The sequence below is a fragment of the Gossypium arboreum genome, chromosome 13 (genome assembly GCF_025698485.1).
Source record: "Gossypium arboreum isolate Shixiya-1 chromosome 13, ASM2569848v2, whole genome shotgun sequence".
Classification (NCBI taxonomy): domain Eukaryota; kingdom Viridiplantae; phylum Streptophyta; class Magnoliopsida; order Malvales; family Malvaceae; genus Gossypium; species Gossypium arboreum.
Genome location: NC_069082.1, coordinates 43,377,504 through 43,391,695, shown reverse-complemented (window position 1 = coordinate 43,391,695; position 14,192 = coordinate 43,377,504).

Sequence of the window (14,192 nt, the reverse complement as noted above, 5' to 3'; positions counted from 1 at the left end):
TTCAAAAAGAAAATAAAAAGCGAGTAGAAAAACTTTGTGAAAGTAAAGGAATTTGTGAATGAAAAATGCATAGAAAAAAAAATAAACAAAGGTGACAAATTCACCAAAAATAAAGAGATTCATTCATTACAGCACACAAACTCGTGAGCTAGCCATAGTTGTTGTATTATGCAGAGATTTCCCATGGAGAAGTGAGGAAGGTGAGAGAAGGAGAAATAAAACAGTGAACGGGTAAGGATCGCTAAGGGGGAAGAATATATAGTGTGCCAAACTATTTTCATGCTTGAAACTATTTGATGCTTACAGTTTTTTAATTCCAAACTTGTCTTAAGCCTCAAAACGTTACAAGCTGAAAAGCCCTATGTGATCTAGGTAGACTTATTTACAAATTGACATCATAATGAATAATTGCATTTACGACTGTTTGTATTCTGCTAGGATAATTAAAATTACTTGTTTTGTAACACCCTTAACCCGTATCCGTTGTCAGACTAGGGTTAAGAGGTATTACCGGATGTTTTAGAACATTTTACGATCAATTCACAAATATCAATCATATATCATCATTTCATAGTAAGTCATACACAAAGTACCTTTCTTAGGTCAATGAGACCTTAAACATGCTTTAGAAAAGAATCGAAACTAATCCAAGCACATACAAAATCTCTCAAAACAATACAATTTTCCCAAGTTACAAAGGTCACACGCCCGTGTGAACAGGCCGTGTGCCTCACACGGCATTAGACACGCCAGTGTGTCTAAGCCGTGTCAAAATAGGGCATACATACTGACATATCCACACGACCAGAGACATGCCCTTGTGCCTTGGCCGTGGTTGAAACTGACTTGGGTCACACGGTTAACCACATGCCCGTGTACCCTCCGAAATGGCTACACACGCCCATGTGCCAAGGTTGTGTGCCTCACAAGGTCACCAGACACGTCCGTGTGTCTAAGCCATGCTCGAGACTGACTTTAAATTGTAGGACTACCCCAGGGGACACACGACAGTGTTACATGACTGTATGTCACACACGGCTGAGACACACGCCCGTGTCTCAACCCGTGTGGACAAAATAGGCTACTTGAAAAGCCATTTCGCCACCCTATATACATAAGCTTTTAAGACCACATTTCATCACCCAGTATGTAACCAAAACATTTCCAAAACAAGCATCACTCATATTTCAATATCATTAATCATTTCCATACATAATTCCAACTCAAACATACTAATTCCATGTAACTAATTCATACCATGAACACAGGATTCATATCACATTTATAACCATTTCAACCATAAAACTAACTTACCAAAAACACCATTTCACTAGGCCATATATATATATACACCAAATTTACCATTTTTACATCACACATCATATACCAAAATCAAACCATAAGTTCAACCATAATCAAGCCATATCTCATGGCATGATATACCCATCTCAAAACATACCACATTAATCCTAGCCTATACATGACATACTTTGATATATACATTTTCAAAATGTACCAAAATAATATTTGATAGTGTGGTGATGATCCTCGACGATCCCTGAGCTTTCTGTAGCTCTGATAATCTATAATACAATTGGAAAACAAACAAAGTAGGCTTTCAAAAGCTTAGTAAGCCATATACAAATAAACTTATCTCATATCACAATTATAAACCAATTCATTTATATGAATCTTACCAAAACATAATAGCAAGTTCATTTTTCTCATTTAGCTCAATCATTCATAATCATTTACTTATAAGTACATCACATTTCCATGTAACTCACATATCACAAGATCATATTCATACTCACCTTTCATTGCAAAATTCCATATACAGTTCATACGTACCTGAATCAAATATACATTCACATAGTTATTCATTTCTCGGAATACCCATTGAACCATACGAAATCAAATAGGATACGTGGATAGCTTGGAAAGCTCGTACAATGCCAACGTCCCAGACGTGGTCTTACATGTAATCAAATATTGATGCCTCTGTCCCAGACAGGGTCTTATATGAAATCAAATTCGATGCTGATGTCCCAGACATGGTCTTTCATGTAAATCTCAAATCGATGCCAATGTCCCAAACGTGGTCTTACACGAAATCACATATCGAAGTCTTATGTCATGACATGTATCCTAACTATTCCTATGGTTCGTACAGGGCTTTCAGATGTCGTCACATTATCAAAACTTTCTCAATTTCACATATTCAACTTTTATAACCGATCATCACAATTCAATATCATATAAGCATGAATAATCAATTCAAACACATTTATTTGTATATAAACTTACCTCGTACAAGAAGGAAAGGAAACGAACGGATATTCAACTACTTTTGACTTTCCCCGATCTAATTTTGTTTTCTTTGGTTCTTGATCTAAACACATTCAAATTTGACTTATTCAATCTCACATTCATTCAGATCAATCCATAAACACATATTTAGGGCATTTTACAAATTGGCCGTCACATTTTCACATTTTAACACTTTACTCCCTAATTCATAAAATTACAAAATACACATAATTTCATAGTACACATGCTTGGCTGAATTTTCCCTTAGCTCATATAAACCCACGTATTTCATTTATTTCACATTTTAGTCCCTCAAAATCTTATTTTCACAATTTAGCCCAAATTACTCAAATTTATCAAAAATTCAAATACAAAACATATTAATCTAACACATGTCTTTCATTTTTCATCAACTAACATCACAAAGCTCACAAAATCAACAATGGCATCTCATGAAATCATCAACAATTTTAGAAATTGAGGCATGAGCTTAATAGAACACAAAGCAACGATCACAAAAACGTAAAAATTATCAAAAACCGATCAAAGAACATACCTTAATCACAATCAAAAGGAGCCAAGCCCTAAAAGCTTTTATTCCTTCCTTATTTTCTTTGTATTTTCGGAAAAATGATGAAAAGATCAAGTAAAAATCATGTTTTGTTTAATTAATAAACATTAATTCATCATTTACCAAAATAACCTTATTATATACATTTAAAAATCCACTAACCCTTGGCATATATGTCCATTCATAAATTTATGGTCTAATATCAACATAAAGACCTCATAATTAATAAGCCATGTCAATTCGGCCCTTAGTCATGTAGCACACAACTTTTGTATTTTCTACGATTTAGTCCTTTATCAAATTGAGCACATAAACGATTGAATTTTCATACGAAATTTTCACACATGCTTAACCACATACTGCAAACACGAAAAATAATATTAAAATATTTTTTTGACTTGGATTGGTGGTCCCAAAATCACTATGCTGACTAGGGTCTAAATCGGGATGTTACAACTCTCCCCCCTTAAGGATTTTCCTCCCCGAAAATCTTACCATCAAATAGGTTCGGATATTGTTGTCTCATAGCATCTTCGGGCTCCCACGTAGCCTCTTCAACACCGTGTCGATGACACATTACTTTTACTAACGAAATTTTCTTATTTGCAGTTCTTTAACCTTGCAAGATAAGATACGAATCGGTTCCTCTTCATAAGTCATATCATGTAACACCCCAAACCCGAGACCATCGCCGGTGTCGGACACGAGGGGTTAACAAGCCAAATCCACATATTTCACCCACCAATTTGACATTTCCAGACAGGCTGGAAATCTGCGTCACTGTCACCTTAAAAATCATATCTCGAGTTTCAAAACTCAGAAATTGATTCCGTAAATTTTCCCTGAATTTAGACTCATATATCCATCCATGGATTTAATTCTAGAATTTTTGGTCGGGCCAATTGGTACAGTTTATTAGTTAAAGTCACCCATGTTACAGGGATCGACTGCTCTGACCTTCGCGCGTTACAACTTGAATATCTCTCTGTACAGGGCTTTAATACTGGTGCCGTTTGTTTCTAATGAAACTAGACTCAAAATGGAATCTGTAAATATAAGGCATGACTCCTAATTATTTCTGGATAATTTATAATAAATTTTTAAAGTTGCGACAGGGGACCCAGAAACCGTTCTGGCCCTATCTCACAATAGCTTTAATATCTCTTAACATGTAACTCCTATGACCGTTTCGTTTATTCCACATGAAATTAGACTCATTAAGGTTCATTTAAATAATTTATTCATAATTTAATACCATTCCTACAAATTTTGGTGATTTTTCAAAACCATACCACTGCTGCTGCCAGCATCTGTTTTCAAAGTAACCATTACCTATTTCATGATTTCCACGATTCAAATGGCCCTTTTTGCACCATAGCACAAAGTGTGATTATGATTAACCATTCCAATGGCTAATCCTTTCAGACAATTTCATACCCCATAATGATTATCATACAAACTATTATAGAATCATACTAAAAACGTATATAAGCCATTTTCGCATGGCTATCCAAGCTTACACAAAACCGAAAGGTACATGACCTTCAACATTAGGGTAGTCCTATACATGCCATTTCAAAGTTCAACCAAAATTATACCAAAATGGAGGCTTTGATAGTGTAGATGACTTGACTTTAATGATCCCGAATGATCGCTAACGAGCAAAATCTATAAAAGAGAGCCAAAGCAACGGGTAAGCATTTTTATGCTTAGTAAGTCTCAAGCAATAAAATCAGCTTTAACTAAGGCATTACATTCACATAGCCAAATGAATCATTTCATTAATACACATTCACATAATCATACTTGCTTCACACTTCATCATTGTATACTTTCACAAGATATCAACCAATTCAATAGCTGAAAATTCGTTAGTCGATTGAACGAATGTTACTCAAACATATCGACTTTTCCAATGCACATATAAACATACCTTTTCCTTTGGGCTTTTCGAGCGTACTAATTAAATTTATTACAGCAACCAACGCTCACCTTCAGCCCAAGCTTCTTCGGAATACAACCGGATATAACCACATGCACGAATGCCTTCGGGTCTTAGCCCGGATAGAACGACTTGCACAAATGCCTTCGGGTATTAGCCCGGATTTAACAACTTGCTAACCTCTCTTAACCAGAACTCACACTTGCTGAACTTAGCATATAATTGCTTATCCCGTAAAATTTGCAGTACTAACCTCAGGTGTTCAGCATGTTCGGTCTCATTTCTTGTATAGACCAAGATGTCATCAATGAACACGACTACAAACCGATCCAAATATGGTCTGAAGATCCGATTCATTAAATCCATAAATACCGCAGGGGCATTAGTAAGCCCAAACGGCATCACTAGGAACTCATAGTGACCATATCTCATTCTGAAGGCAGTCTTGGGTACGTCCGAATCTCGAATTCGTAATTGATAATAGCCCGATCTCAAATCTATTTTCGAGAACACTGAGGCTCCCTTCAGTTGATCGAACAAGTCATCGATACGTGGTAACGGATATTTGTTCTTTATCGTCGCTTTATTAAGGTCGACGATAGTCGATCTATGACCTCATGGTTCCATCCTTCTTTTCACAAACAACACCGGCGCACCCCAAGGTGAAAAACTCGGCGAGCAAAACCTCTATCCACCAATTCTTGCAACCGAGCTTTCAACTCCTTTAATTCGTTGGTGCCATACGATACGGAGCTATCGAAATTGAGTGGTACCGGTACCAATTCGATGCCAAATTCTATTTCCGAGCAGTGGTAAACCCGCAACTCTTGAGGAAAACATCCGGTATTCACAAACCACCGCATCGATTCGGGTTTCTTTTTCGATTCCTTGTCCTCGAGCACATACACAAGGTACGCCGCACCCTTTTCTTACATATTTCCGGGCCAACATTGCTGATATTACGGTGGCAACCCTTTAAGTCCGTAGACTCAACCCGAATTATCTCGTTATTCGCGCACCTCAAATCGATAGTCTTGCTTTTGCAATTTACAACCGCATCGTGCATGGTCAACCAATCCAAACCAAGAATAACGTCAATTCATCGAACAGCAAAAGCATCAAGTCCGCCGGAAAACAAGAACCTCGGAACACTAGGGGACTTTTCTTGCACACTTTGTTGACAAGCACGTAATGACCCAAGGGTTTGACACCGAATTACAAACTCGAAGAGACTCAATAGGCAAAGTCTTCTTTGGATGCTAAGGTTTCACATATATAAGAATGAGTAGAACCGGGGTCAATCAAAGCAATCACATTAGTATTGAAAAGAGTGAAAGTACCGGTAATGACATCCGGAGAGGCAGCATCCTCGGCGTGCGCGTATGGCATAAGTCCTAGCAGAGCCGAGCCTCGGATCGATGGTAGTATCTCTAGATCCTCTCGACCGCCACTAACATTGCCCATATTTCTAGGTGGCCTACCTCGGCGGTGGTAGCACCGGGTTTCCACTCGACTTACATTTTGTTCAAGCAACCTCGGGCAATCCTTCATAAGGTGGTCGGCCGATCCACACTTATAGCAGGGCGATCACGGAACCAACAGCTCCCGAATGCCATTTGCCACAATGCGACATACGCCCTCTCGGCGATCATTTCCACCACTGGCGATCAAGTGACTCGTGTGGTCACAGGGGTCGATCGCGTCCTCGTCTAGAAAAGCCCGAAGCGCCTCTAGACCGGCTCACATCATCTCGAAATCTCTTCGATGCCTGTTGAAGAGACTTTCCGAGGACCTTTTCGAATTCTCCGGTTCCCACATCAACTTTTGTTTCTCCTTTCTAAGATCTTGACTTTACAAGCTCGCTCAACAAGTACTACGAACTCTCGTATTTCGAGAATGCCAACGAACATCCTTATATCATCATTCAGCCCATCCTCGAAGCATTTACACATAATAGCTTCGGACAAAATGCATTCTCGCGCGTACCGGCTAAGCCTCACAAATTTTCGTTCGTAGTCGATGGCGACATAGAACCTTGCTTAAGATCAAGAAATTCCTTCGCTTTTGGTCGATGAATCTCTGACTGATATACTTTTTTCGGAACTCGGTTTGAAAGAATTCCCAAGTCACTTGCTCTCTAGGCACCACAGAAGTCAGAGTACTCCACCAATAATAGGCGGAATCGCGTAGCAAGGAGATGGTACACTTTAAGCACTCATCGGGTGTACAAGATAGCTCATCGAGCACCCGAATAGTGTTATCCAACCAAAATTCAGCTTGCTCGGCATCGTCGCTATCCGTAGCCTTGAATTCAGTGGCCCCATGTTTACTGAATTACATCATTGGGGCTTACTTGACCTTATTTGGTCGATTCTCGGAGGTATTGTAGGTGCGGGGTTGCATTAGTCGGGAATGGAGGTTGTGGAAGCAGTAGTGTTAGTTCGAATGTATTGGTTGAACCAATCATTCATCACACTATAAAAGGCTTGCCTAGCCTCATCATTCGGATTGCTGGCCATAGGTTGAGAGTCATGCCGGCTGTCCCTTCGCGGGAGCAAGCGCCACACTCTCCACATCATCAGCTATTGCTCGGTTGGGATCGGGATCCATTGCTATAAACAAACACAAAGTCAAATTGTCAGAAATCACCACACTATCAATTCATCATTTAATGGCATGTATAGCTAGACCCCAAACATATCACGGTAGTCCTAGAATCGACTAAACCTGGCTCTGATACCAATTAAATTGTAACACCCCGAACCCGAGACCATCGCCGGTGTCGGACACGAGGGGTTAACAAGCCAAATCCACATATTTCACCCACCAATTTGACATTTCCAGACAGGCTGGAAATCTGCGTCACTGTCACCTTAAAAATCATATCTCGAGTTTCAAAACTTGGAAACTGATTCCGTAAATTTTCCCTGAATTTAGACTCATATATCCATCCATGGATTTAATTCTAGAATTTTTGGTCGGGCCAATTGGTACAGTTTATTAGTTAAAGTCACCCATGTTACAGGGATCGACTGCTCTGACCTTTGCGCGTTACAACTTGAATATCTCTCTGTACAGGGTTTAATACTGGTGCCGTTTGTTTCTAATGAAACTAGACTCAAAATGGAATCTGTACATATAAGGAATGACTCCTAATTATTTCTGGATAATTTATAATAAATTTTTAAATTTGCGACAGGGGACCCAGAAACCGTTCTGGCCCTATCTCACAATAGCTTTAATATCTCTTAACATGTAACTCCTATGACTGTTTCGTTTATTCCACCTGAAATTAGACTCATTAAGGTTCATTTACATAATTTATTCATAATTTAATACCATTCCTACAAATTTTGGTGATTTTTCAAAACCATACCACTGCTGCTGCCAGCATCTGTTTTCAAAGTAACCATTACCTATTTCATGATTTCCACGATTCAAATGGCCCTTTTTGCACCATAGCACAAAGTGTGATTATGATTAACCATTCCAATGGCTAATCCTTTCAGACAATTTCATACCCCATAATGATTATCATACAAACTATTATAGAATCATACTAAAAACGTATATAAGCCATTTTCGCATGGCTATCCAAGCTTACACAAAACCGAAAGGTACATGACCTTCAACATTAGGGTAGTCCTATACATGCCATTTCAAAGTTCAACCAAAATTATACCAAAATGGAGGCTTTGATAGTGTAGATGACTTGACTTTAATGATCCCGAATGATCGCTAACGAGCAAAATCTATAAAACAGAGAGCCAAAGCAACGGGTAAGCATTTTTATGCTTAGTAAGTCTCAAGCAATAAAATCAGCTTTAACTAAGGCATTACATTCACATAGCCAAATGAATCATTTCATTAATACACATTCACATAATCATACTTGCTTCACACTTCATCATTGTATACTTTCACAAGATATCAACCAATTCAATAGCTGAAAATTCGTTAGTCGATTGAGCGAATGTTACTCAAACATATCGACTTTTCCAATGCACATATAAACATACCTTTTCCTTTGGGCTTTTCGAGCGTACTAATTAAATTTATTACAGCAACCAACGCTCACCTTCAGCCCAAGCTTCTTGAGAATACAACCGGATATAACCACATGCACGAATGCCCTCGGGTCTTAGCAGGATAGAACGACTTGCACGAATGCCTTGGTCTTAGCCGGATGTAGTCACTAGCACAATTGCCTTGGTCTTAACCGGATATAATTTCCAGCATAAATGTCTTGGGACTTAGCCGGATATCATTCAATTGCTCATGCACACATATACATCAATAATCATTTCACATTCATATTTCATTTTCGTTACTAAGGCTCAAACACAAACATATCACTAGCATAATCGCCTTGGGACTTAGCAGGGTATCATTCAAATACTCATACACACATAAATCAATAATCATTACACATCCATATTTCATTTCACATAATTCAAGTAGGGTCATTTCTTGAGGACTTACCTCGGATCTTTGTCGAGCGGCTTCAACGGCTATTCGATCACTTTTTCCCTTCCTTTATCGGATTTAGCTCCCTTTGCTCTTGAGCTTAACGAATGCAAGTAGAAGTATTCAATATTTTTCTCAATAATGTTTACTTGTTAATCACATTCAGCATCTCATATCAACTCATTTTATTATAAACTATCAATCGACTTTTTAAACCAAAACGCCATTATAAGGCCGATTGTTCTTGGTCATACATACGAAATCAAAAATAAATTCCAAGGTTTTCACATTATAAGGTACTAAGCCGAATACACTTGCTAGGTTCACATACATTCTTCATCAATTTCTTCTTTAAACAAACACATTTAAGCATTCCTTTCAGTATTATCAACTCCAACCACATTCATTACTCAAGTATAGTAATTTCACATTCGGCAATAGTATTACATACAATAGCCGATTCTTCTTACTTTGTATTTGTGCATCTATTTGATCATTAGTTTAGTTCAAACACCCATACACCAAGATTCATCAAGTTTAGCATGAAACACAAACCTTAATCCTCAATGACCACTATGGCGAAAATCCTAGTCAACCCAAAATCACAATTTCTAGCATGGGTTACCTAGAGAACTTGGTAACTAGCTCAATTTCATCTAACGTTTCAAGAATTCACATGAATTTCTCACTTTATTTATAGCTTAGAAACCGAATGGTTGCTCCTTAGAATCGGCCAAGAAGAAACAAGAAACAAAAACTTGTTTCTTTCACCCATCCACCATTTCTCCTTAAAACACAAGACAACAATCATTTTCCTCCATTTCTTCCATGGTCGATTACCCACTATCACCACACAATCAAGATCTTGACAAGGCTAAGTAGAAAACTTAGTAACTAGCTTGATGTATGCTAATATTTCAAGAACTAACATGAAATCACTTACCTTGTTCCAAGCTTAAGGGTGACCGATTGGCTATCTCCCCTTCTTCCTTTGAGGTTCGGCCAAGCTAAGGAGGATGAACACTTTTCTTCTTTTTTTTTTTTTCTTTCTTTGTTTTTGTTTCTCTCATGTACGGCAAAGGGGGAAGCATCCACACTCATTTTTTTTCATTCCTTTACCCATGCTCTTATTTTATTATTTCTAACATCCACCACTAGCAAAACATGTTTAAGACATGTTTTCTTTTGCCCATCTTCATTACCATGGCGGCCACTTCCTTTTCTTTGGGTAAATTGACATGCAAAACCATTCTTTTGCATGCATATACTATTAGACCATTGAAAGATTAGCCTATCACCTTTCAACAATGTTTCATATAAGTCCATTTTAATAAATTCACATAGAAATGATCAAATTAATGCATGCAACTTTCACACATGCATTTACTAACATCATAAACATAGAATATAACTTTTAATTACTTATAAGACTCGGTTTAGTGGTCCCGACACCACTTTCCGACTAAGGTCAAATTAGGGATGTCACAACTCTCCCCCACTTAAGAAATTTTCGTCCCCGAAAATCTTACCGGTAAATAGTCTCGGGTATCGCTCTTTCATAGAGTCCTCAAGCTCCCAAGTGGCTTCTTCAATTCCGTGTTTATGCCACAACACCTTCACTAACGGGATTTTCTTATTGCGCAACTCTTTTCGCTTCACGCATCATAATGCGAATGGTTCCTCTTCATAGCTCAAATTAGGCTGAATCTCAATCTCGGACGGAGCGATCACGTGCGATGGATCGACCTATATCGTCAAGCATCGAGACATGAAAACGTTGTGGATCCTTTCAAGCTTAGGGGGTAAAATTAATCGATATGCGACTGGCCCAACTCGTTCGGATACTTCATATGGCCCGATGAACCTCGGACTCAATTTGCCTTTACGACCAAATCTAAGCACCTTCTTCCAAGGTGAAACTTTGAGAAAGACCTTGTCTCCAACCTGATATTCGATATCTTTTCTTTTCAAATCCGCATACGACTTTTGGCGATCCGAAGCAGCTTTCAAACTATCACGAATTACTCGAACTTTTTGCTCGGCATCCTTAACCAAATCAACCCCGAAGATTTTTCCTTCACTAAGTTCAGTCCAGAATAATGGGGTACGGCATTTACGACCGTATAAAGCCTCGTAGGGTGCCATCTTAATACTTGATTGAAAATTTGTTGTTGTAAGCGAATTCAATCAACGGCAAATACCGTTCCCATGAACCCATCGAACTCGAGGATGCAACATCTCAACATATCCTCAAGTATCGTATTATCCGCTCGGATTGACCATCGGTTTGGGGGTGAAAAGCGGTCTGAAATGCAACTTGGTACCTAAAGCTTCTTGCAACTTTTTCCAAAATCGCGAGGTAAATCTCGGATCTCTATCGACACGATGGAAATAGGCACCCCATGCAATCTCACAATATGAGAAGCGTCTGATTCGGCTAGTTTGTCCATTGGAAAGTCCGTACGTATGGGGACAAAGTGAGCCGACTTAGTCAATCTATCTACAACGACCCAAATCGCGTCCTTCTTACTCACTGACAATGGCAGTCCGGATACAAAGTCCATTGTGACTCGATCCCATTTCCACTCGGGTATCGTGATGGTGAAGCAATCTGAAGGCACTTGATGTTCCGCTTTCACTTGTTGACATATTAAACATCTCGAAACAAAGTCAGAGATGTCTCGTTTCATACCACGCCACCAAAACCGACGTTTCAAATCGTTGTACATCTTCGTACTCCCCGGGTGGATTGCCATTCGGCTACAATGGGCTTCATTCGAATTATCGAGATAAGTTCAATTCTTTGGAACACACAAACGATTTTGAACCTCAAACAATCGTCATCGTCGATTTGAAACTCCGAGTCCTTGTTCGGAACACACTCAGCCCGTTTTGCGCCAACTCGTCGTCGACTTTCTGAGCTTCACGAATTTGATGTATCAATAATGGTTTGGCTTTCAATTCAGCTACTAACTCACTGTCGGATCGAACAGACAAGTGCACATTCATTGCTCGTAAAGCGAATAATGATTTACGACTTAAGGCATCCGCAACCACATTCGCCTTTCCCGGGTGATAGTCAATGACCAGCTCATAATCTTTTAACAGCTCGAGCCAACGTCTTTGTCGCAGATTTAAGTCTCTTTGGGTCATCAAATATTTGAGACTTTTGTGATCCGAGTACACATGGCACCTCTCACCAAATAAGTAATGTCGCCAAATCTTTAAGGCGAATACGATGGCAGCCAATTCGAGATCATGGGTCGGATAAATTTTCTCATGTGGCTTTAATTGCCTCGACGATAGGCCACAACTCGACCTTCTTGCATCAATACACAACCTAACCCAAGTAGGAGGCGTCACTATAGATGACAAACTCTTTGCCGGATTCGGGTTGCACTAGAATTGGGGCTTCATCAAATAAGTTTTCGATTGATCGAAACTTTTCGACATTTCTCCATCCATTCGAACTTAACATCCTTTTGGAGTAGCCGTCATCGGCGTGGCTATCGTTGAGAAACCTTTACAAATCATCGGTAATAATAAGCAAGCCCCAAAAGCTCGAACCTCAAGTAATATTTCTGAGGCTTCCAATTAAGTATGGCTGAAATTTTATTGGGTTGACTCGAATACCGATGCAGATACCACATGACCCAAGAAGCTAACCTCTCTTAACCAGAACTCACACTTGCTGAACTTAGCATATAATTGCTTATCCCGTAAAATTTGCAGTACTAACCTCAGGTGTTCAGCATGTTCGGTCTCATTTCTTGTATAGACCAAGATGTCATCAATGAACACGACTACAAACCGATCCAAATATGGTGCGAAGATCCGATTCATTAAATCCATAAATACCGCAGGGCATTAGTAAGCCCAAACGGCATCACTAGGAACTCATAGTGACCATATCTCATTCGAAGGCGGTCTTGGGTACGTCCAGAATCTCGAATTCGTAATTGATAATAGCCCGATCTCAAATCTATTTTCGAGAACACCGAGGCTCCTTCAGTTGATCGAACAAGTCATCGATACGTGGTAACGGATATTTGTTCTTTATCGTCGCTTTATTAAGTCGGACGATAGTCGATCACGACCTCATGGTTCCATCCTTCTTTTCACAAACAACACCGGCGCACCCAAGGTGAAAAACTCAGGCGAGCAAAACCTCTATCCACCAATTCTTGCAATTGAGCTTTCAACTCCTTTAATTCCGTTGGTGCCATACGATACGGAGCTATCGAAATTGGAGTGGTACCAGGTACCAATTCGATGCCAAATTCTATTTCCCGAACAGGTGGTAAACCCGGCAACTCTTCAGGGAAAACATCCGGGTATTCACAAACCACTGGCACTGATTCGGGTTTCTTTTCTGATTCCTTGTCCTCGAGCACATACACAAGGTACGCTTCGCACCCTTTTCTTACATATTTCCGGGCCAACATTGCTGATATTACAGCTGGCAACCCTTTTAAGTCCGTAGACTCAACCCGAATTATCTCGTTATTCGCGCACCTCAAATCGATAGTCTTGCTTTTGCAATTTACAACCGCATCGTGCATGGTCAACCAATCCAAACCAAGAATAACGTCGAATTCATCGAACAGCAAAAGCATCAAGTCCGCCGGAAAACAAGAACCTCGGAACACTAGGGGACTTTTCTTGCACACTTTGTTGACAAGCACGTAATGACCCAAGGGTTTGACACCGAATTACAAACTCGATGAGACTCAATAGGCAAAGTCTTCTTTGGATGCTAAGGTTTCACATATATAAGAATGAGTAGAACCAGGGTCAATCAAAGCAATCACATTAGTATTGAAAAGAGTGAAAGTACCGGTAATGACATCTGGAGAGGCAGCATCCTCGCGTGCGCGTATGGCATAAGTCCTAGCAGGAGCC